The sequence below is a fragment of the Castor canadensis genome, chromosome 10 (assembly GCF_047511655.1).
Source record: "Castor canadensis chromosome 10, mCasCan1.hap1v2, whole genome shotgun sequence".
Lineage (NCBI taxonomy): Eukaryota > Metazoa > Chordata > Mammalia > Rodentia > Castoridae > Castor > Castor canadensis.
The window spans coordinates 138,545,103-138,571,625 of record NC_133395.1 but is presented as its reverse complement, the minus strand read 5'-3'; the positions used below and the strand labels follow the sequence as shown (position 1 = coordinate 138,571,625).

General features: G+C 37.5%; 1 protein-coding gene across 7 annotated transcripts in view; it reads right to left on the bottom strand.

The window, feature by feature from the left end:
* Grm7 (glutamate metabotropic receptor 7) overlaps positions 1-26,523 on the bottom strand; it is a 797,981-nt gene that overhangs the window by 639,194 nt on the left and 132,264 nt on the right. The window contains exon 1 of one of the 7 annotated variants that reach the window (XM_074044293.1): positions 15,621-20,640. The exons of the other annotated variants lie outside the window; for them this stretch is intronic. The gene's annotated coding sequence lies outside the window, so the exon portion shown is untranslated. Of the gene's footprint in view, positions 1-15,620; positions 20,641-26,523 lie in introns of those variants that run through there. 7 annotated transcript variants of the gene reach the window in all.

Below are 26,523 nucleotides of genomic sequence, written 5' to 3'. Positions count from 1 at the left end.
GATGTAATATCACTGTGTTGTGATATAGCCAGGTAGCCCTTGCCAGACTCCAAACAGCTGGAGCCACCCTATCTTAGACTTCCAGCCTCTAAAGTGTGAGTCAGAATAAATCTCTTTCCTTTACAAAGTGTGCATCCCTGTTTTTTTATTATAGCAACTCAAAAATGGGCTAAACCAGCTTTTATTTACTATGAGTTGTCTACAACTCCCTTGAATAAACTATTAAAATTCTCTAAGCCTCAGTTTTCTCATTGGCAAAACAAAATGATAATTCTATCATATTCTTCCTATTGAGAGAATCAGAACAATGCTTACAGCACACTTACTGCATGGCAGTATAGGCACTAAATAAACACTAGCCAACACATTTTCATGAAAAGTACAATAATAGAATCATGAAGGAAGGTACCATTTTTGAGAAAGGGATCATAGGTCTTATACCAAGTATTTTCCTAGCTCCTCAATCTATATATCCTCCTTTTCTAACCTGGAAGCTAAGGATTTTCTTAAGCAGAAGCTAAGTAAATGAGTTTTGCTTTTCCTGTCTTTTATCTGCTGATAAAATGTATTTGAGTTCAGTACCAAGGAAAACGGGGAGGGGTACTGGACAAATCTGCTGATGGTTTGCAGGAGATCAAGGATGTGGGGTGTAGAAGAAGGATCCTGATTTTAAAGATGTCTTGTCTGTAACACTGTGTGTTAATGAATACCTTGGAGCCTGTCTTCTTGACTGGATCTAGAGTGGGAGCTGGCTGAACACAGACCTTTCCAAAAGATGATCCAAGATAGTTTAAGATGTAGGAAAGAATACCTCAAGCATGTTACAAGACTCCTAAGCATCAGCCTGATCTCTTGTTGATGCCAGAGTCACATTGGTCAGGTGCTATGGATTAATCCATCTTTAGTCAATACAGAGGTTTCCACACAAGTAGAGAAAATTTATTAGTGTCCTTTCTTTCTTGATCGAAATGATGCTATTTATCATAATTCAGCAGAAGAAAAAGTGGCTACCTCCTTAATAAGGAAAGCAATTAGGCTTTATTTAAATTAGTATAGTAGAACTTGAGTACTTTATGCTCAGAATACATTTCCATGTTTATGAGGTTGCAGCGTATTATTTAATAACTAGAGACTTGGAAATCTGCTCTGGGTATAATTTCCCCTTTGTGGTTTCTATGACTACTCTCCCCTTTATTTTATGAACACATTGTAGTCATCTGTGTGGCTGTTGCTGCAGTAACAGGTTCTATTTCTCAAGATAATTAAAAATATTTGTACCAAATATATTTTCCCTGTTCCTACAGGCATTTAGCATATGACATCCATTGCATGCTTGTGGGTTCCTTCTTTCAATGTTACATGATATGTTTAATGTTCTTTTCAGTTCCTCAAGAGGTGTGGAAAAATATTTTATGCCTCTGCAGAAAAGTACCTCAGTTCTAATTAAAGTGAGAAAAGTAATAGGTAATGTGGCTGGAGCACAGACAAGTACCAGGTACTACTTAAGCCCCTTTATGCATTTTAGCTGAACCCTTAGATGAAGCCCAGAGTGTAGTCTCATCAGTACTGTTTCTAAGATGAAGAGACACAAGCAATTAATTTGTTCAAAGATATACTACTCATAGGTTATCAAGCTAGATTCTAGGCCCATGCAACTTGCATCCTGAGCTTTCCTGACATTGTAGTTCTGGAGTGGGTTTCTTCCAACCATAGTATATTTCTTTTTCTACATGAGGGTAAAAGAAAGCCTCTAAGAAGCCAGTAAGTTGAGTCAACTAGTAAACTACAAACAAAACACTGAAAAAAGGTACACACCTGCTTAAATATTTGTAGAAAATCACCCAACACCAAAGCTGTCACTAAGCAGTTGGTGAAGCTCCATTACAGACATGAATAAACACTCCCATGCCCTGAGCTACTCAGCTACTGAATAGCTCTGCTACCATGCCAGCTTTATTAAAGATAATTCAGGGGGTGCAATGTTAGACTGCTTCATAGCTGGAAGAACAGAACTCAAGACAGATCACTCAATCATTAAACACTCACTCTGTCCTGCCCTCTTCATTTCCTAAATGTCAGGAATTGTCATGGTATGACCTATTTTGCAGACAGAGCAATGTGATTTGTAGAGGAGCTCAAGACTTGCCTGAGTCTTATTCAAAATTTGTGACTGAGTTTGTCAGTGCTATTTAGTGTAATAAAAAGTACCAACTTTCTTAAGTCTTTAGTAGAACAGTAATTGAACACTCCAAACCCATGGTGCACTAGCAAAGAAAATGAAGTTTTCTATAATTTCTGAATTAAATTGGGAGCCCTTTCCATTCACTCAGTGAAATTAAAGTATATAAGACTTTTTTTTAAAGTCTCCCAAATAAAATGTCTATTTTATAGTTCAATTAGCTTTTCCTTAAATGATAATTGGATTGTTCTCTACCTCCTCCCCTCTGCCCAGATGATATTTTTAATGATTCCCATGCAAGAGTTAGAGATTCTATAACCATCTAGAAGCTTGATGCTGCAGATGCTGTTCTTATGATTATGACCTCAAGGTCTCACTAATTTTCAAAATTATTCATGTCACAGCCAAGCAACATAAGGCACATCCTCACCCCACAAAACAATTCACTCCCATAAATAAAGTTTGCTGTGGAAATTACATTTTAATTCCACTATAGTGTAGTATGATTCTTGCTCTTTCACCTTCTCTTCAACATGACTCCAAACCACTGGACATGACTCAGTTACCAGCCTCTTCTTTATCTCCCCATTTCAGGAATATTTAGTTTGCCACTCATAAACTATAATGCAATAACCTTCAAAGTAGGTGCTAGAAGAATGATTGCTTTGGAGTCTGGTAGGCTCAGATTTAAGTCCCAGATCAGTTCTTCTCTAACTCCCAGACCTTAGACAAATTAATTCACCTCAGTCTGAGTTTCCTCATATGCAAAAAACAGTAGTAATAACATAACTAGAATTTGTTGGAAAGAATAAAACACAATGACACTTGTCATAACTTCAGCAGCCAGGTAAGTATATGCTCAATAAATAGTACATACTCAGTAAATGCTAGTGACAAGCTTTAGCTGCATTTGTGCCCTATCTGGGTACAAAGATTCCCCAAATCTTTTCAAGTAACTTGGATTTGTCTCTATAATGCTCCAATCCTTGACATGTCCCCATTTTGCCTGTCTATGGACTCATGGGAGGCAGGTGATCATTATAGTCTGATAGTTCCTTTTAAATTAAAGTTGAAAGGAAATGTCTTCAGGTTGTTTCTTCCAGAGACTTCCCTTCTATGTGGCTTTGCATAAGGCTTGAAATAGCTTTTTTATTCTGTACTTTTCTCTCTGCCTTTTGCACATTCTCTACTCTCTAGTGATTACAACAGCCATTCTGAGCTACTGACTAAAGCACCTGAAAGTTCCTTTTTCCTAACTGACCACCAAGAAACCCTCACTTGGCTTCTCTGCTTCAGTATCTGCTGCAGCCAGGTCAGTAGCTGGGAGCTCTGTTGTCTTGGGCACTGAATATTTCTGGTCTCAAAGAGGAATCATCCATCATCAAGTAGCTCTCCCACTTTGTAGTCCCTCAGAAGGTGCTGATGCTCAGTCCTAAAGAGATAGCCAGTGCTGAGACATGTTCCTCCTTGTGCCCTTCTACCCAGACTAGCCCTTATGCACCAGCATTCCCAAGAACTGAGCAAAGGTCAACCCCCATGAGACATGCCCTTTGTTCAAGCCAGACTCACCCATGTCTTTATGCTCTGGATCATTTTCTCTCCTCCAAGGTTTTATCCTTTCTGAATGTCACAGAGAATTACCTCCATTTTGCCGTACCATCCCTGAACTACTACCACGTTGTCCCTCAAGAGTGATGGAAGCCTGGGAGGGTCAAAAATTTAGAGACTAGAACTGTGTGTACCTGAAAGGGACTCACCTGGGTATCTTTTAATTGCTTCTGGTTCTGGCTGCTCTCCATAGTTCACTTGACTTTTTATTATCCTTTATCATAAAGGAGTTTATACTTGCTAAAGCTAAGAAGAAAGCATAACTTTTGATGAACTTACAATTTTTAGATTATACAACTACTAAAGTCTGGAAGAGGCTATAATATTGAAAATATGTAGAGGTGTGTGTTGCTTTGTATGTTAATGATGGTTCTGTGCATAGCAGTTATTTGCCCAGGCAATTCTTAGGGAGTGCTTCTTTTTTTGATAACTGAAATCTAAGCCAAATATTTCAATAGTTTAAAACTGTTCTTCTCAAAGTTGGTTGATTGTCAGAATCATCAGTGGCAGCTTCTGATAAACACAGATTCTGATAAACACCAGAGACCTGTTAAGCTTCTGGAGATAGGGTCAGAAAATCATTTTTTCCCCAAATGTTCCCCAAGTGATTTAGATGAGATCAATTTAGAAACAAAGGTGCAGTGATGAGTGAGATCATTCAAAGAACCTGGAATAATCTTACCCTGAAGACAAGCTTTCCCTTCGCTTACCCTTGACCAGTTCCTATGTCTTGTAATATGGCTCTTCAACTTGAGGGAGAACAAGACATGTGTAATCAGATCTATGACAACAATTAGCTGAAAGGTTCAAAACCTATAAATGGTACCTAGGCATAGCTGCAGGTTACTGCACTTCAATACCTTAATCAACATTCTATTGAATTTGCAAAGTAAGGCAATTCCCAGAAGGATGAATCCCAGAAGTATAACAAAATAGCAAATGAACAGTACTTAGTTGTTGTCATCACTTTCACCTCATAGAATCAGTTTCCCCTGAGACCTTCTGCTAGAGTGACCATCTGTCCCAGCTTCCCGAGATGGAGGACTTTCCCAGGAAGCAAGGCTTCGAGTGCTAAACTCCAGATGCCTGGGCACACTGGGATGGTTGACCACCACACTCTGCATATCATTTCTTAGGCATAGAACAGGAAAATTAAGAGCTTAGGTTAGGAGAGAAGTAAGGGTGACCATAGGATAACCACCTACAGCACAGGAGGAAAAACACCGGACAGAAACATTTTGTATATAGCCACACTGGGAAGGAAGAAAGCCTTCAAGAGAAAATGAACTTTAGTATCTGTGTTTAGTATGAAAGGAACTGCAGTTTTACAGTTATATTTTGAAAGCGTTTTCATAAATGATGTTGCATTTAAGATGGGTGTTGGGGGTACACACTTGTAGTCCCAGCTACTTGGGAGGCTTAGGCAGGAGGATTGCTTGAGACTAGGAGTTCAAGGTCAGCTTGGGTAATACAGTCTCAAAAAATATTATTGGTTTTGATGTTGATCCCTAAATAACACACAAAACAGAGAAAGCTTGGTCTTAAACACTTTATTTTATATATTTTGTATTCTATCATTTTTACATTTATTCATATGTGTATATATTGTTTGGGCCACCTCTCTTCCCCTTCCCTCCTTGATCTTATATTTTTAAAAAAATCCAAATAATTAGCTGTATGTTGTGAGTTAAATACCATACCCCAAAAGCATTCCCATTTGGAACTTCAGAGTGTGGCCTTTCTTGGAAACAGGGTCTTAGCAGACATAATTCATTAACAGGAGATCATACCAGATCAGGTGAACCTTATAAGAGAAGAGACACAAAAAAGAAGACGCAAGAGAGGAGACGTCCAAGTGAATATAAAGGTGAGATAGCGCTACAAACCAAGGAAACCCGGGGATTGGGCAGGCACTAGAAGACAGGACAGATAGAGTATCCCTCTCTCAGCCTCCAGAAGAGTATATCTCTATTGACACCTGGACCTCAGACATCTAGTCTCCTGAATCATGAGGAGTGCAGCTCCACTCAATTTGTGGTGTTTTCTTGTGGCAGTCCTTGAAAACTAGTATACTCAAGAGGAGAATAAGTGAAGGGCATGGGAAAGACCCCTAACTGAAGTTTGATCCTGGTTTTGCCTTAGACTCGCTTTGGCTTTTTGACTATGTTACTTATTGGGCTCTAATTTCCTGATCTGTCAAATGATAGAAAGAGAAGATTTTCAAAGGATCTCCCCCTTATATTCTACAATTTGAGTATGAGTGAATTTTCAAAATGTTTTGCACTATCATTGGTTGTTAGTTATTGCCTACTGACTCATGCAATAATGGCTTTGATAAAATAATTTGAAACCCCAATCATCTATTTAAAAAACCCTGGGCACTTGATCCAAGAAATGAATTAAAAAAAAATTCTCAGTTGAGGTGGAGGTTATAGAATCTCTTCAAAATATATTTCTGGCTGAGTGTCTCCTAAATTAAATTGGGATGCAGAGAATAATTGCCTCCCCCCCCCATATTTGGCATTCTGAGCAATTTGGTCAAAGGGAATTTAGAAGACTCAGAATCATGATCTCTCCCCCTCCTAGTATAGGGAAAGACTTTCTGCACAATTCCCTTATCTGCTTAACATCTGGTCCTGCCAAAGATGAAGCAATTAACTCTGGTCCCTTCTCTGAGCCTTCATAAACTAAACTCATTAGAGGACAAAAAGACTGAAGTCTGTCAACATACCTGAACAGACTTTTGTCATACACCATGGTCCTCTATTTCTTTGGGTTCAAAGAGAATCAGTCAAAAACCATTGTCTGTTCTGCAGGCCCAACAGACATTGTCACAGGCCACTGCATGTTCTCTAAGCCCATAAAATAGGACAAAAAACATTCACCCTAACAGCCCTAAACAACATTCACCACTCTGCATCTCCACTCTCCCCAACACTACAGAAAAGGGGCATATAAGTTCCTACATCATATTTTCCTACTGGGTAATCACACTCCTCTGACTTTCCCCTGTGCTGAAATACTTCTCCTTGTGCTTGATAAATAAAACTGCGTAACTTTCTCCTGTTTAATCCTTGTTAGTTTATTGCAGAGAATAGGGGAAATGTCCCTTCAGCCCTGTAAGAGCAATAATAATAATTAACATACACTGAACACTTAGCAGGTTCTACTCTCCTAAGTGCTTTTTATCTATTACCTCCTTTAATCCTCATGCAAACTTATGAAACTGAAGTAACATATTATACAAGTGCCTACCTATCCTTCTCATAGCTGAGCAAATGATTCACAGAATAAATTCCAGAGCATAGAAAGATAGTTTGGGCTGAAAGCCACATTTTCCCGAAGCTACTTAATCAGTCATGCATTTGAGAATGAAGCATACATTGTATATTCCTCTCCAGCAGAAGGCCTACATACATTATAGACGGCAAAATCATCTTTTAAAGTATAAGAACATATTGTTACATAAGCTGGTTTACTAAATTAACTCCCATCGCTGCTGACAACCATGTAAGATGTCTTTTACATATTTTAGGGGATCACAGACTTCCAATGTAATATTCATCTACAAATCCTTCCCTGAGACACAAAAGCATTGATTATCATTTCCCTTAACTCTTGATCAATGGTGGAGGACAAGTAGGTTAATGGATAGGGCACAGGTCAGAAGACTCTGTTAGCATTTTTAGTTGAGTTTCCTTAGCCAGGTCACCAAATACTCTGTCTTAACTTGATTGATTTGTTTATTTTCATCATATATTCCCTAGATGCATAATTATGTCATGCACGGTGCTATGTACTGGACATAAATTAGTAAATGATGAGCATAAGGCATTTGATACATAAAGAAATTAAGCAAGCAAAGTAGTATATTTTTGCTACTTCTTTGTTACTAGATTTAGATACCACCTTGCCATTAATACACTAGAGAGTAATTAACATGCAATATTAGCAAATAAGGTGGTAATAAAGGCAAAGTACTTAGAGTAAGTTTGAAGTTCCAACTTTTATAGGATGCAAGGAAGGTGACTGTGAGGCCATGAGGGTATCATCCAAACTAAATCAAAGGAAATGCATTCTAAGCAGAAAAGGCATATCTAAAAGGAGCGTTAGGGGTGAAAGAACTCAGCATTGTGATGGAAGCTTAGGACTTAGGTCTAAGCTCCACACTTTTTTACTTCACACTTTTTTTCTATCTAAAGAATAATGTAATGGTGTTTTTGACTATGCCTTATACAAATGTCAAAAAAGTTAAATATTTCTTGCTACAAATACATAATTTCAATAAGGGCAGCACAGAGACTGATGTTTTTCCTTCTGTTCCAAGAATTGTTCAAAGGCAACCAAGGGAGGAGGAGGTTTTCATATTACACGTCTAGAAGTCTAGCACTTTTGATAAACCTGATTCTGAATCATTTGCTTCTAAATAATAGATGCTAGACAATTTTATGACAGACATATTAATTATTCATTTGGATAATTTAAATTGATTTCAAATTATACTATATCATTTTTCATTTAAGTTTCAATAAGACTGCAAGGAATCCATTAAATTCCAAACCATTATCATTCATTTTCATTAAGATGTACGGACACCAAATACATTCCATCTCCTAAATCAGTGATTTCCAGGATCCATTTGATCAAATTACTGTGAATATGAGCCAAGTCTTGGCTTGTGTCCTTCAAAAATAACAATGGTTTTGGATCGGAAGGCCAGCCTATACATGTACATATACATATTATTAGGTTAGTGATATGCTAGACTTACTCTTTTTAACACTGTCTATTGAGTTATAATTATAATGGAAAAGGCTTCACCTATTTAAAGTGTTCAATTGAATGAGTAATGACAATAATTTATATCTTGATAAAATCAGCAAAATTAAAATAACGAGCATATCTATCACTCCAAAGTTTCCTAATGGCCCTTTGAAATGCTTCACTCTACCCTGTCTTGTTGTCACATACCCCACCAAACCCCTGACATACACATGCTAATCTGCAGGCCATCATTCTTCTATTCTCTGTCACTATAGATTAGCTTGTACTTTCTAAAGCTTTACATTCATGGCATTATACAGAATTCTTGTTTCCATTTGTCTTCATTCATTCTGCATAATTATAGTATTTAGCAATGTTGATGTGTGCCCTGATAGTCCATGCCTTTTAATCTCTGGGCATTTTTATATACCATAATTTGTTTATCCATTCACTTTTTGGTGCATATTTCAATTGTACTCAATATTTGACTATTACAAACAAAGCTGCTATGAACTTTCATGTACAAGGTTATAGATAGATGTGCCCTTTCTTTTATATAAAAACCACGAAAAGAAATTGTTGTATATTATTGTAGGTTAATGTCTAACTTTTTAATTGTGTTAAAATACACATCGCACAAAATTTATCTTTTTAACCATGGTTAGGTGTACAATTCAGTGGTATTACTTTCACTTCCTACACAACCATCCATCTCCAGAACCTTCTCAGACTCCCAAACTTAAACTCTGTACTTACTGGAAGTAACTCCTCATTCCTCTCTCTCCACTCGCAATCCCCAGCAACTACTTCCTGTCACTCAGAGTTTGACTACTCTAGGTCATATAAGTGGAACCATAAAATGTCTTTTTGTGTCTAGCTTATGTTACTTTGCAAAGTGCTTTAGAGTTTATCCATATTATATCACATATCTGAATTTCATTCATTTTCAAGGCTAACTAATATCCCATTGTAAGTTTACCACATTTTGTTTATCTATTCATTCATCAGTAAGTATCTGGGTTGTTTGTATCTTTTAACTAATATAAATAATGCCACTATAAACATAGTGTACAAATATGTTTGAGTTCCTATTTTGCGCTCTTTTGGAGATATACACAGAAGTAGAAATTGCTGCATCATATAATTTAATGGTTAAAAGGAGCTGCCATACCATTTTCCATAGTAGTTAAACCATTTTACATTCTTACCCACAATGCACATGGGTTCCAATTTCTCCCGAATGTCTAAGTTTTAAAGAAACTGTCTAATTGTTTTCTAAAGTGATTATTAATTATATTTTTCATATTTCTTTGCATCAACATGAACACTTGAGGGCTTGTTTAGAGGTTCTAGCAGGGAGCACAGCCATTGGTATACCCTTGACCGAAGAACAGCCATCCTGTCTGACCAAGGGTGCAGCTTCAAGAGGGACGTGGAGCAATGAGAGGAAGGGGACACTCCCCAAGCCAGCCAGATCAGCTGAATCGACTAGAAATCAATGGGGTGACAAATGTCACAGCCAGGATGCCCTTAAATCCTGTATCAACATAAACACTTGAAGTGGTCAAACTTTTTCATTTTAGTGATTATAATATATATGTACTGGTTTCATGGTGCTTTTAATTTGTACTTCCTAGTGACTATGTTGGGTATTTCTACGTGCATTTATTTATGACTGACTGACAGGATCATAGGTATCACATCCCATTGTTTTCTGTCTCTCATGAATCTCTGTCCTTAGCTGCCTGATAGCCAGTGTCTCATGTATTTTGTCTTTTTTTAAATGGTGGTTTCTTACAAGCAAGTGTCTTTTTAAAACGTGGTATCAGGTACGCCATCATTGCCAGAGGTAGAAGTGTGGATTTACTACTTTTGAGCCAAGACTTATTATCTAAAGGTTTTTAAATTAATATAACTAGAAGATTCCCTCATTCTGGACTTTTCTATCCACTTTTGAGTCACTCTGTAAACATATTATTAAGTCTCTACTAAACCTCTATAAAGAACTCACTGCTTTTACTTTCAGTGTTTTCTTTTTCAAGTGTTCAAAGCCAAGTGTTGAATTATGAGGTGCTTACAAAGTTCTTGGGAAGAAAAAGCACAAATACCTATTATATGACATTATAAGTTAGGAGTCAGCCATATGCAAACTTTCAGTAAGCTAACTGAATGGTGGTTGTTCACCTACATTTGCTCTGCTCTGTGCTGGACACTGGGCCAACAGCACTGAAAAGTGGACACAGATCCCTATGTTCTGGACTTTATATTCCAGTGGAAGGGATTGGAAAATGAGATCTCCAAAGGCCTAAATAGGATTGCATTAAATATCCAGAAGGAAGTTAATTAGGGTAATAGGACAAAAATTTTTTGAGAAAAAGAACAGCGTGACTTTTATGGGGACCTCAATAAGTCTTAAGACCTAAATGATGAAAGGAAACCAGTCATGTAAAGATTTGGAAGAAAAAAATATATATATATAAGAAAAACAAATGTCTAAAGGTTGAACAAGTTGATGGTGAAGAAAAAGAACAATGGTTGAAAGAAAATTAATATCTGGGAGAGGGGTCTAGGCAAAGGAAGCTGTCAGAATATGCAATTTTTCTAACTTCAATGGAAAATCTTTGGGGGCTTTGAACTAATGGAGTGATGAGTAACTCATTTTTTAAAAATTATTTTTAAAGATCAGTCCACTTCTATGTGGAGAGTGAGTGTCAGACAGGCAAAAATAACAAACAAAAGAAAAACAAAATGGTTGTGAAAGGTTAATTTGTGGGTTGTTGCAGCATCCTTTAGGAAACAATAATAAATAAAGGAGTAGAAGTGGCTGGATATAATCAAAAGTGGTGTGGTCTTCAGCAAACAGAAGTATATCTTCCCTATTGATAGAGAGTGGCTGTCACTCAGTTCTTGTCAATGGTTATCACTTTAAACATTGATACAATGTTACTAGCTCTTTCAAAAGTCTACATGTCCAGTTTTCTAAAATATCTTAATTTAAAAATGCTATATGGAATGACTCAAAATGTCTATGAGGTAGACTAATACAGAGGGCCAACATTTCATGGTCCTCTGTATCAGCTAACAATATAAAAGTGATTGAAATCAGGACCTAGTTATCAAGGTAAAGACAGAAAGTGTTAAGGGTTGTGATTTTCACAGATGAAGAGCTCCTCAAAAGAAGATGGCTTCAAGTTAGAAGTAGAATTTGTGCTCTTTTGTTTATTTATTGGGTGGTACTGGGGATTAAACTCAGGGATTCATGCTAGCTAAGCAGGCACTCTACAACTTGAGCCATACTTCCAGCCCTTTTTGCTTCGGTTATTTTGGATATAGGGTATCCCTTTTTTTGCCCAGGCTGACATCTTCCTATTTCAAGCTTCCTGCTATAGCTGGGATGACAGGTGTGCACCGCCACACCTGGCTATTGGTTGAGATGGAAGTCTCACGAACATTTTGCCTGGACTGGCCTTAAACTGTGACCCTCCTGAAAGTGGCTTTAGAAGTAGCTATGATTATAGGCATGAGCCACTTGTGTGATGATTCTTTAAGGCCATGTGATCTACAGAGGAAAAACACACTGGGCTGGGCATTTTAGGGAGGCAAAATGACACGAGCCAAGACAATGAGTTCAGAAAGCTCAAGAGATTTGGGGGAGAAGATGAACAGATTGGACAGCATCCAAAATTTGGTAATAGAGTAGAAGTAAATCAAGCTGAAAAGGTAGATTGGTAGAAAATACCAATTAATTTGGGTAGCTGTGGAATTCAATCTAGAATTACTGCCATTGAGACCCACATTTTCCAGAGTGATAAGTCATGGAGATGTTGTTCAATAGTTAGGGTTCACTACCAGTCATTATCCTGGATGTTTACACTAGCTTAGTGAGGGCCAAATGACAACTTATCAGAGGAAATTTGAGTTGGTATCATTGGCAATTATTCTTATAGGAGCATAATTTTCATGCATTTTTCATAAATGTGCATCTCTCCCCTTTCCTAGGTGCCAGGAGGACATTTCTTTTTTATAGGTGCTTTGATGATAAATGCTCCAAAGTGCTTTATATAAAGGCAAATTTGATCTCCTTTTCAAAGTCTCAAAAGGTTAGAAAAGTCCTTGAATCTCGAATATCATAAATCCTTTTGTCCTGGAAGCATTTATAGCAGGAGAAAATGATCAGAACCTGAATGAAGCATTTTATCCAGGACTTAGTAATGCTCCTTCGAATGTAAAAACTAAAGCTTTTCCTAGGATGGGATTTCCTTTAAACAGCATACCTCTGTGAGCACTGAGTTGTGACTACTAGTCATACTGGCCATTGGGTGCAAAGAAATTGGTAGGTGGCTTGGTAGTTAACAACCTCAGTCACTGCCTACAGTGCAACCCAGTTTGTTATAGACAGAGAGACTGCATGAGTCATGGTCCCCAAATCACTGGGTTGTGGCAGGTGCCATAATGCTCTTTGATCTGACTGACAGGATGCTGCCATAATCCATGCCTTTTCCCACATCCCTTTATTGCTTAGGGTATAAAGAAGGTAATCAACTCCAAGAAATTGCAATTTAGTCATTGTCAGGAGGTGTAGGGGGGAGGATAAATAGTCACAGGTAGTCACCTAGCTACATTCTCTTAACCACATAAGGATTGCTAGGTAGGTGTTGTGAGAAATAAAGGATATAAATACATTGGTGCATTGCACTCTGATATTGAGGACTCCTACTACTTGTAATTAAATGATAGATCCTTAGGCACTGTGAAGTTTGACTTCTAAATGAACAAGCTGCAAATGCTATTCTGTTGTTCATTGTCACTTGCTGATCCCCCCTAAGTAGACCTTAGGGTAATAAGGCTTCTAAAAGAATACAAGGGGCCAATGTTAGAATAGCAAACACACAAGTAGGAAGGTCATCAACAGAACATACTCAAGAAGTCACAAGAGAAAAAAACAAGGCAGAGGCGTGCACCAATAATTCTGCTCCAGAAATACCTGCACATGTTCCTGTGTATGACTCAGGGGAAACTGGAATGTCTGTATTGACAATATTTCTCAACCTCTGCCCCCAGCTCTATATAAACAAGAAACTTTACAATCACCATATTAAATCCTAAAAGTAGACTATCCCATAACCTCTTCACAAGGCAGAGATGTGTTGGCCTCAAGTCTCTATCTCACTATCTCCTCGTGGTTGGCAGAATAATGCCGCTTCCCAATGACGTCCACATCCTAATTCCTAGAATTTATCAGTCGGTATGTCTACTATTTGACAAGGGAGGATTAAAGTTAAATGTAGAATTACAATTGCTAGTAAACTCATGTTGACATGTGGACAATATCCTGGAGGATCCAGGTGGGCTCAATGAAATCATAAGGATATGTTTAAGTGGAAAAGGGAGGCAGAAGAGAGAACATTACAATGATGGAATATGAGAGATTGAACCAGCCATGGTTGACTTTGAACATGGACAGTGGCCATGAGCCAAGAGATCAGAGCATCCTCTGAAGTTGGAAAAGGCTAGAAAACAGATTCACCCTTAGGGCTGCCAAAAAGGATCACAGCTCTGGCAACACCTTGATTTTGCCCCATGACACTCATCTCAACATCTGACTTCCAGAAACATGAGATGATAAATTTTTGTTGCTTTAAGCTGCTAAGATTGTGGTAATTTATTACTGAAGTCATATAAAGACACCATTCCTTCTCCCCCCAAGAACCTCTGCATTATAATGTCAAGTAAACACAGTGAATTTCCTGAGACAGAGGTCATTATAGGGAATGATTTCAAGAAGCTGACCTCTAACAGATAATTTTCTTTCTCTAAACTCAATTCTTTTTTTTAAAATTATTCATTTATTCACATGTACATACATTGTTTCGGTCATTTCTCCCCCTTCCCTTTCCCCCACTCTCTCTCTCCCCCTCCCCTACTCAGTTCCAGGCAGGTACTGTTCTGCCCTTATCACTAATTTTCTTGAAGAAAAGACATAAGCATAATAAGGAAGACAAAGCATTTTTGCTACTTGAGTTAAGGATAGCTATACAGAAATATTCCTAGCATTGCTTTTGTGAACACATGTGTTACAATCCATGTTGATTCATTTCTAACTGAACTTTACCCTGGTTACTGATCCCCTTCTCATGATCACCTCTGTTGGTTTAAGGTTTCTGAATTAGTTCCTCTGGAGTGGGGACATCAAATGCTTTCATGTTTTGGGTTTTCTACTTATTCCTATATCTCCCATATGTGCTCTCCCCTTGTCATGTGATCCAAGTCCAACCACATTGCTGCATTTGCCCTAGATCTAAAGTCCACATATGAGGGAGAACATACGATTTTTGGTCTTTTGAGCCTGGCTGACCTCGCTCAGAATTATGTTCTCCCGTTCTATCCATTTACCTGAAAATGAAAAGATTTCATTCTTCTTCATGGCTGAGTAAAATTCCATTGTGTATAAATACCACATTTTCTTGATCCATTCATCAGTAGTGGGGCATCTTGGTTGTTTCCATAAGCTCAGTTCTTATCTTGATATTCCACACACTAGCTTCATAGCTATACTGGACTGCTGTGTGTGAATGTGTCATGTATTGTCACACTCTGCATCTCTACCTATGCTTTCATCTTTGCCTGCCATGCTGTGCCCCAATAGCTACCTCTCTGTGCCCAGCAATGTTTTGTTTTATGGACCCCGTTCAAGCACCACCTCCATCTAGTCACCATAGAAGGAGTTAACTTTTCCCTCCTTCGTGGCATGAGGCAGATGCAGGGTGCACAAGATCGGTTTGCTTTACTTTGAAAACAGAAATTGGGATAGGTTTGTTTAGCTGATTTACTTTGGTAAGATTTCCTTTTCTTTACTTCTAAGCACCATGCATGTGTTACCCTCCCTCCTGGGGAAGGCTTAAGCATTAAGCTTTTCCTGACCTAGATAAAAGGGAACTAGTTTTTCATTTAAATGTTAAATAGGTCTGTTGTAAATAAGAAAAAGTAAGGATTTGAGGGCAGATTGGCCATGAAAGAAATGAGGGGGAGATAAGATTTCCCAGAACTGAAAAGAGACTAGAGAGGTTACCAGAGTCACTTGAAAGACTGGTCAGTGTCTTCACTGTTAGAAGGATCCAGAGCCTGTGTAGAGAAAACAGGATGGCTTCCATCACCATCAACTCCTGGCAAGACTTGCATCAGTACCACTTCATGTCTACCTCAGGAGCCATCCATGCTACCCACCACACTGTGTTTTTCCCTTCTGATTGTGTCATGCAAACACTCTGTTGTGGATTATACTGTGGTTCCTCCAAGAGATAAGTTGAAACCCTGACCCTCATGGTCTATAAATAGGACTTCATCTGGAAATAGGGTCTTTACTGCAGTAATTAACTTGAGATGAGGTCTTTAGGCCAGATCCTTAATATATTATGACTGGTCCTTTAAAGAAAAGGGAAATTTGGAGAGCAACACACAGGGAGACAGTCATCGAGTGACAGACACACAAATTGAAGGGATGCAGTTGTAAGCCAAGAAAGAGTAGGATCTCCAGCTCTCATCAGAGGTTGACTCTCCGACAGAAGGAGCCAACACGGTTTATAACTTAATTTTACATGTCTAACTTCCAGAACTATGAGAGAAAAACCTTCTGTGGTTCACCACTCAGTTTGTGGTACTTGGTGACACCAACCCTAGGAAACTAACACGCTGTCCTCAGAAGGAAGCCTATTAGTAAAGAAAGAGAGAGGAAGCCCTAGAACACTAACTCAAGTAGGGATGGAAAGCTCCTATTTGTGCCACCATGGCTACATTGTGTCCTGCATGGACTCAAGGCCCTTTAGCTTTGCTGGCTCTATTCCTTCATAAAAAATCTAAACATAGGTCTAGGGGTGAGGCTCAGTGGTGGAACTTGTCTAGCAGGCATGAGGCCCTAGGTTTGATCCATAGCACTTCAGAAAAAAAAAAAAATCAGCCATAAGCCTGACTCAGAAAGACAAATACTGAATGTTTTTTGTCACATGAAAAAGCTAGATAAAAAAAAAAAAGGACATGAACAAAATAGGGCACTATTTGGGGGAGCAATGGAAGAGGAAAAAGAGCATAGGGGGAGAATATGACTGAAGTACATTATACACATGTATGAAAAGGCCATAATGAAACCCATTTTTTTAAAAATTGCAAGAAAGATTTTGAAAAAGAGGCTAGGGTGAAAGAGAATACGCAAGAGTAATAAGGGAGTCTTTGGGCTTCCAGGTGAACTGTAGAACTGACTTTTCTATCTTGGTCAAGACGGTAATAGGAATTTTGATAGAGATTGCATTGAACATACAGGTTGCTTTCAGTAGTGTAGCTATTTTCATAAATATTGATTCTGCCAATCCATGAGCATCTTCTAAGTCTTCACTGATTTCTTTCTTTAGCGATGTATAATTTTCTTTGTATTGTAGGTTGGTCACCTCCTTCATTAAATTTATTCCTAGATATTTTAAATTCTTTGAAGCTATTGTGAATGGTATTATTTTTCTATTTATTTCTCATTGTATGTGTATAGAAATCTGATTTTTTTCATATTGACTTTGTGTACTGCTACTTTGCTGAACAGAACTATGAGATCTAAATATTTTTGGTTGAGTTTTTAGAAGATAATATCACCTGCACATAGAGACAATTTAACTTCTTCCTTCCCTATTTGAATACATCTATTTCTTTCTGATGTTTTATAGCTCTGGCTTGGAATTGCAATACTATGTCAAATAACAGTGGAGAGAATGAATGCCCTTGCCTCATTCCCAATTTTAGAGGAAATGGATTCAGTTTTATATACAAGATCATTTGGATGATATTTATAGTGCTATATTCACATTATAAAAGAAAGCTTTTTATTGAGTGTGGTGTTACACACCTGTAATCCCAGTACTCAGGAGGCTGAGGCAGGAGGATCATGAATTCCAGACCACCCTGGGCTACATAGCAAGACCCTGTCTCAGAAGAAGGAGGAGGAGGCTTTATGTACTAGATTTCACAATTGCATTTCTTTGAACTATGCTTCTTAAACTTTATTAGGAATACTAATTGTGCAGGTCTCTTGTATAAAATTCAAATTCTCATGCTCTAAGAAATTATGATGTCAGTAGGTAAGGTCTAGAATCCAAATATCTACATTTGAACAATAAATTTCAGTGTGTGATAAACAATTTGAGAAACACTGATCTAAATACTGGATTCTGTGGTGCAAACAATCTGACAACTAGGTTATGATTCATTTTTTAGAAATATATTTATTGTATATCAATTTTATTCATTTTATTTAACAATGTATCCATTTAATCATTATAATGATCACTGGAGCATCTTCAATGAATAATTTAATGAATAAATCATAGGACAGTACATTGCCTCTGACACTCCAGTATGCATATAAATCACTGGAGATCCTGTTAAAATCCAGGTCCTCACTCAGTGGAGCTGAGGTGAGCCTGGGGTTCTGCATTCTGATGCTGATGTTGCTGGTCCATGGAACACACATAGCATAACAATCATATACTGCATCTCTTCCCAAATTGTGATGCATGATGTGCAAGTCTCACAAGATTTGCTTCATCAGAAAGTATTCCTTGGACAATCATTTTTCACTGCTGCATGTTATAGTTCACCTTTGAAAGTACTGTAATTCACTACAGTATCACATAGTAAATGTTGTGACCAAAATGCATAGTGTTGGAAGGAGCCAATCTGAAAAGGCTTTGCACTTACATGATTCCAACTATAAGGCATTCTGGAAAAGCAAAACTATGGAGACAATAAAAGGATCAGTGCTTACCAGGGATTAGAGAGAAGGGAGGATAAATAGGTGAAGCACACAGACAGGATTCTTAAGGCAGTGAAATCACTTTGCATGATGCTACAATGGTGGATACCAGTGATCATGCATTTGTCCATCCTTGTAGAATGTACAACACCAAGAGTGAACCCGCATGTAAACTATGGACTGTTTGTGATAATGACATGTTAATGTGGGCAATTAAGTGAGGGGTTAACATTGTGCATGTATAGAAGCAAGGAATATATAGGACCTCTCTTTGCCTTCCTCTCTATTTTGATGTGAACCTAAAATTATGAAAAATATATAAAGTCTTAAGAAATGTGAAAAGTCATGCAATAAAAAATAACACATTTTCACAAGTTTTAAATTCACAGACCTTATTTTTTAAGCAACATTACTGACGTCTAGAGAAGTGGTGTTGCCTAGAAAATAGGACATCTCATGAGCCATTCAGGATCTTCTAGTCCCACCCTTATTCCCGCCACTGCTTTGGCAATCATTTGGTAATTATTTGCTCTCCCCTCTGACTAGCTTCCCAAGGTGCATCCTGACAGCTTCCAGCTCTGGGCTTGCACAGTAGCCCCTCTCACTGCCTGACAGGAGGCTTCTTTGATGTCTCTGTAAGGGACCCATGGTCCTCAGGCATGGGCCACCCAGAAGTGCAGGAGTGGGGGGAATAGTGCCATGGAGCCAACTTGTCCAAAGGATGGTGGATAAAATTTCTTTTCATCCCTAAGTAGACAGTTCTCAGACATAGTTAATAAGACTCCTGAGAAGATTCCACAAGGTCAAACATCACCATACACCTGTACAGGGGAACAATTTGACAATGCATCTTTGCCCTCTTCTCTTTTCCTTCATTCTGACTATCTGGAATCACTTCACAAATAAATTCACAGGAAATGTGGCTAGTCTGAATTTAATTGTGTTGTCAGTATAAAATATTCAGTAGATTTCATATACTTTGTAAGAATAAGAAGAGGTAAGTACTTTTTAATTATCTGTTACACTGGTTTCATTTTGAAATAATATCTTGGATATATTTGGTTAGATAAAATATATTATTAAAATTAAACTTTTACCTGCTTGTTTTTACTTTATAAAACATGGTTACTAGAAATTTAAAATGAGAAAGGTGCTTTGCACTGACTACACTGTCTAGGGAACTCATATTCTCCTAAAAAAAAAAAATCATCCCTTCCTGTTATTTAGCTTACATGTGGTTAAGGGATACTTGGAAAAAAACGTTCTCCCAGAAAATCTACTAGAACAATACATAAAAGGTGATTATATAACTTTTCATTTTATCTCCCTTATGTTCATTCAATTAACATTACCTGAGAAATGAGTACGAGAAATCATAGCTCACAGTAAATTTCCAAATCAGTGCTTCTCAAATCTGGTTGCAAATTAAACCTGTAAGAACAGCTTTTAAAAACATTCTGCTGACACTGCCTCACTGTAGAATAAGGAATCAGGACCCATGGGGGATAAGACCAAGACATTTTTTAGGAACTCCCCAGGTTACTGCACCATAGAGAAGGTGGGCCATCACTAGCCTACCTTATCCACATAAGAAAGGGAAATAGGACTATTAATGAAAACCTGTGTAGTGTCATTCAGCATCTTCCACATACCTGCTTCTGAGCATCTGAGACTGTGACATTGTCCTTAATTCCTGTGTGATTCTGTTCAATATGCACTAGCAAGATTGATGTGTTTCTCCATGTGGGTTTCAACAATAAACCTCATTTTCTCCTGGAAGAGGAGAGAACTTTCCCCTAATGCCTATCTTTGTGGCCTAGCTGAGTTATATATCAATATAAGTATTAAAAATATAACATAAAATTATTCCCTCTTTATAGAATGTGAATAGGTCTTAATTTTGTTGCAAAGGGGAAGGTGAGGAAACAAAAATCTCGCTGTGTTAGGTACATTTTCTTTGCTGTGCATAGCTTTCCCATGGTTATTAAATTACAGACTTCAGAATTGTTTTATGGCTAGATGGTGCCTTAGAAACATCAATAGCATATTTCCTTAGAGCAGTGTTTCTCAAATTTTAAAGGGCATAGGAATCACCTGGGGTTCCTGCTGAAATGCAGGTCCGGAATTTAGTCTCAGATTCCACTTTTGCACCAGACTCCCAGGTGATGCTGATGCTGCTCGTACACACCACATGGAGTAGCAAAGGTTGAAAGGCCATGGTATACATGGAAGTGGAAATGGTCTGAGTCTGGATTCTGGTGCACTAATGAATGACCTTGGGACAAGTTACTTAATCTCAGGTTCTTCTGACCTGGGGCAGGGTGGGTGGGAGGGCAGCCTGCTGTCTGAATTTCTAATAAACCTTTCCTTTCCACATGTGGCGTGGTCTTAATTCAGCAGTACTTTACAGTTCCCTTTCCCATGAAATCTCAAAATTCCTGTCACCCTATTGTAAACATACCTGCGGTTACTGAACCTCTCTGTTCTTTCCAAAGTAATCACATCAATTAAGTCTCCTTTCTCTGCCCTTCACTGCTGCTCTTTTCTTAGAATATATTGGAACTCCCAGACTTGGGCTTTTGCCCTAAAACTTCACTAAAAATTTCACATAACTAAAAGATTTCCAGGTTTCATATTCTTTTTAAAGATCTAAACACTAGGCACTCAAGAATTGGAGAAGAGCTGAGACTGTTTCTTTAAGATAAAACATGCTTTCCTAAGTGGGCCATGGTCTTCACCATTCCTGTTGTCTTTACTTGACCAGTTTCATTCAAGTGCATTATTTTGGTAAGCACACAACTCCTGTGATCTCTAGGGAAATAAGAACTTTCTAAAATACAATAGGAAGCCAAAATTGGCTTTGAGACTCTAGTGGCAGGGAAAGGAATTGCAGCCCATGACACAACCCAGAGGAGGCAGAATCTGATGAAGTGGTTTATCCTCTTTCGGCAGCTAATTCCAAAACTTTGTTTTAGAAGAAAACTCTCTTCTAGAAACCTCCAGGTGCAAGACAAAGGACAGAATAAAAATGAGCCAGGGCACCCAAATGACTGATTTGCCATTTCCTAAAGCTTTTGTGGAAGCTCAAATATAAAATGATACCTTTCTTGCTGTTTCTATTACAAGTTCACTTAACATTTTAAAATCTCTTTTTAATCATTCAATTCTGAAGAAAAGGTACTCCCATTAGCATGCACGTGGTTCTCAGCGTAGGTAACTCTGTCTTTTTCTGTTACTAGTTTGCTTTCAATTGTTAGTCAATTACAGGAATAAGTTCTTGGTGTTATTAAATGGATTTCATTTTAGATAAAACAGATTTTACACTGCTAAAACCACTGCCAATGAGTGATAGCTATGTAAATGAAAAATAGAAGATAATTACCCTGGTTCTGTTCTCCGCATTAAACCAGGTTTTAAAAAATGCATGCAAAACTAAAATTGTCAAAAGAAAAAAAAACACCTCTAGGTGGTCAAATTCCTCCAAAGGCATTAAAATGCTCACTTAAATAATAAAGCATTTAATGAAACATGAGCATATCAATTTAATAAGTTCTTTAAAAAGAAAATTTGGCACTAAGAACATCAAACATAACAATTAACTAATGGTAATAAAGGTTATTTCCTTTCCTTTGTGGAGGCTCTTTTATGTATGGAGTTTCAGTTATGTCCACACTATTAATATTACTACTGGTAACTTTAATATGTGAATCAGGTACCATTCTAAATGTGTATAGGGGTCGGCTCATTTAATTCACGTAACAATTTTCCAAGGAAGTTACAATTTTTACCTCCTCTCTCCAGCATTTTTGTCAGGTCTGGGAACAAAGGCTCTGACATATTAAAATCTTCATAAATTGCAGAGTTAGAAAGAATCAGGACACATACCTAAGCATTCAGACTCTAGACTAGCCTGTATCCACTATGTGATTTTTCTTAAATTACATATCAATTTATAAGATTTGTTGATCTGGGCAACCCTTCTCTTCTCCATTTTTCTGACCAATCAGTGTCACAGGGAAAAGATATTTTCTCTCTGTCTCTGTCTCTGTGTGTGTGTGTTTGTGTGCATAATATTTCTTGCTAAGAAAGTTTTCTGTGATGCAAGTTGAGTCTTGGAAGATGGTGATACCCCTCTGGTCCCAACAATAGGCTACAGGCAAGATTCTCTCCTTAACCAAACTCTACTCAGGCTCTTCTCAACTCTCTTCTCAACTGTCCTGATGTTTGTTTTGACTTCTGTGTTTGCCTCTACATTGTTCATTGTAAGCAAGAATTCTGCTAAGTCAGTTTAGCCAGAATCCTCCATCCTCATATCTGATCCCACTTAGTAGCTGACCAGGTTTTTCATTCTTCCCTATTCCCCAAGTGATATCTGGTCATCTTCAACCTGCCTTGTACAAAAATCCTGTTAGGCCAGTTTAGCCTAAATACCCTCTTATCCCTGATGCTTCTGTTTAGTAATTTTCTATCCCTTGTTCTATACATTGTTCCTTGGCTATAAATTCTCACTTTGCCTTTTTGTAAACACCATTGAGTTCAGTCCCTCCCCCCTACTGTCAAACCTCATTACAGCAATCTATATGCCTACCACAATGGTCCTGAAAAAAATCTGCCTTATTGTTTTATGATGAATACCACTGAATAATGTTTTCTTCAAGAAAAGACTGGTTTTGAGTTGTATTGAAAAGATAATTATTGTTAATGCTGAATCTAGAAAATAGGTTGTCTTTTATGAAGATCAAAGTGTCTAGTTGTATTTTAGAGTATTTTGTTGAATAATAACAAAATGTTGCAGTTAGAGAATTTGTAAAAAAAAAAAAAAAAGTGCCTCATCTCCTGCAACCAGTTGTATTTAATTCAAGAGACTTCTTGGTTTCCTAAAACCCATACAAAGGCTCATCTAGTGATCTTTCTGTTGAGGACTCTGTTGTGATTACCCGAGAGACTGCGTTCATCCTTTCTACCAACTGAAGGTAGCATGCACAGAATTAGAACCACAGAGCTGTGTATGGATCTGAACTCTGACACATGCCTGTTGTGTGACTTAGGGCAAGTTCTTCTACCAACTCCAATTACCTCACTTCTATAGTGGGTGTATTTGTAGTTCTTGTATTGTAGTTGGTGGGGGAGTTAATAATATTAGTAGCTCAGTGTTTAGTATATTGGAAATACTCAGTACATGCTATCAAAATGGTGAAGATATGAAGACATAGATATTATTACTATCATGAATGTGACATGAAAATACCTTAATAAAACCAAAGAATCACAATAAAACCCAAACATATTGTACAATTAATGTACACTAATAAAATGGGTGATAAAAAAGATACAGAAAATCACAAACAAACCAAAAACCAAAGAAAGGACCAAAAACCTTTAGGCACCACTTTTATATCTGAGGACAGAGTTGTAAGCAAGTGGCCTAAGTAAATAAAGCAGAATCCATTTGCCTTGGAGTAAACAAAGGCCTTTATGACAGCAAGAATTAACAATTTTGAAATTATTTCTTTAAAGAAGTCACTAGTCCCACGTAGTAAAGGCTCTCAACTGGAGAAGGCCCTCTCACATCTGTTATTGCATCCAATCCTCACTTAAATTTTATGAGACAGTCATCATTATCATCCACATTTTTCAGATAAGAAAACTGAATCTGCGAGAAATGAGGTGTTGTGGTTGATTGTGTGCTGTGAATATGTAGCACAGAGAGAATTTGAATCACAATCATTGGCTCTAACTTTATTCCAGTGGAGAAAGAGGAAAACAAAGGGAGAAGAAGAGGAAGGGCCAATAAGACCACCAAGGAGCCTGGAGGGCAGGACTTGAACTCAAAAGGCCCCTACATCCCTCCAATGAGGTAAACACAACAAAGTACTTCACTTAAAATTGTAGACATGAACATATTTAAAGGGAGAAACAAAATCATCACCGGTATTTTTTTTCTTCCTCTGAAATCATTTTCCTTTTACAAGGTGGTATTTTAATTTTGTTTCTTCTGTTTGGTAGAGGACATGTAAATTTCCAAACAATTGAGTTTCTTATTCAGTAACTTTCTCTTGGTTGAAGAGCATTTTCTTAATTAAATATAAACACATTTGGCAAATCAGTATAGTAAGCACTTAAAGGCCACCCACAATAGATAATGTGAGCTGTCCTCACGGTTTTCCATCAGTGATGAGTGTTTGCTTTGAATACTAAGTGATTTCCTTAAGGATCAGTTCCTAAGAAAACCATGGAAATTGAATCTTCAACAACAACCTAAGTAGATCACTCTTTGCATAGGTAACAGAAAATTGGAAAGACAACCTCTTCTGACGCACCAGGCTGTTAAATAGGTGCTCAATTAGCCAATTGAGTAGTTGAGCATCTTCAACTACTTCCAGGTTAGAGCAGTACTTTGGCTAAATGGTGTAATCCATCATTGTAAGTGACCAGTTAAGAAAGTCAAAAGGCAATTACAGATGAATACACCTATTTTTTTTTTAAGTTCCATTCTTGCTGTAATTTACAGACATCATCCAGACGTACATTGTGGCAAATCTGTACCATGGGTCACCGTCCATCTCCTTGTTAAATGTTGGGACTTGTGGCTTAGGAAGGATTGTGATTCACTGCAATGGCGATATGAGACAGAAACATGTGTGAACTTTCCTCATTGTCTTAAGTCTGCAGGGGCAATTGTGCCAAGCACCAATCAATGGCCAGCTTTTTCAAAATTGAAACCTGCCAATCCTCCATGCCCTTATTGAGTTTTGATATAATTTGAAGGTATTGCTGACTCCTTATGTTATATACTTAATGTTTTCTTCCACAAGAAAGAAACAGCCTATGGATGAACTTGAACTTTTATGGTGTATCACCAGATTACTCAAAACTCACCAGTCATCCAAATTTACAATAAAAGAAAAATGAAAGACAAATTTTCCAAGGCAGAGCAAACCCAGACATGGGATGGAATTTCAGAACTTTCCATCTTAGGCCAGAGACTTCTTTCAGACATAGGTGCAGAGGTTGGGAATTAGGAAAGAAAAGGTAATGCAAGATAATTTGCACACAGAGACTTGAACTATGCCAAATATTGAGAGATATTGAGTTAACAAAATAATAGATATGATGTCTATTTTGGGGATATAAAATCAGCTACCTAACAGCTAGGGTCACAGGGAAGAGCTCAATGACCAAACAACAGTGATTACTAATGTTTGTAGTGATGCTTCCACTGTTCTGCATAAACTCTTCCATTTAATCTTTACAATAGTACTACAGGGTACCTGTGGGCACTCAAAGGGCTAGAAGAAATTACTAAGGAATACACAACAGCAGTTAAGTGGCAGAGCCAAAAGACAAGAGCAGGTCACCTGAGAAGGTCCTCATTAGGTACACTGTCAATAATCAGTTGAGAAATATAGCTTAAGCTGGAGACCCAACCCAGGACAAATAACGCTGGCCAGTGTATGTAAGCAATCTAGAAATAATCACCAAATTAGCTCTTCCAAGTTGTCTGTTAAGGTTTGTTATTTTCCATAATAAACAGACCCTCTTATATCTGCACTTTTAAGATATTCTGTATGGTTTGAAGTCACTTCAACATGTCTTATTTGTCTTATTATTTGCCAAGTCTTTCAAAGGTGGGTCCCTTCTTTATCCTTATAGTACCTTCAGATCCCAACACATAGTAGGTGCTCAGTGAATGTTTGTTTTAGTTTAATTCATTAGCAATACTTCAAGTTTAGAAACTCAATATATATATATATAATATATATATATAATTTATTCTGTCTGCCTATACACGTAGCTATATATTGTAATATCCAATGTTGTTTATTTGTAGGAATTATTTTTTCTAATTTAAAAATTAATGTAATAAAAATTCTAATTTCTCCTCTCTATTCTTTAGTGTAGCTTATGCTACTATTGTAAAATTATACATTGAATAATGAAGTTGCAGGAAGGAGAGAAAGGTCATAAAAGCAACAAAGATTAATATTTCTATAGCAAAAGAATACCTGCTCTTCTGGGATTCCTTCCAGCCTGGGTGAAAAGGTAAACAATCTTCACTATCTAAGGGAAGAAAGAATGCTAACACATTAACAAATGTTAGCTGTAATTGTTCCTAAGAGCATTTCTTAAGTAATTGTTTAAATAGAGACACAGTCTTTATACATTTTCTAGTGGTCCAGCT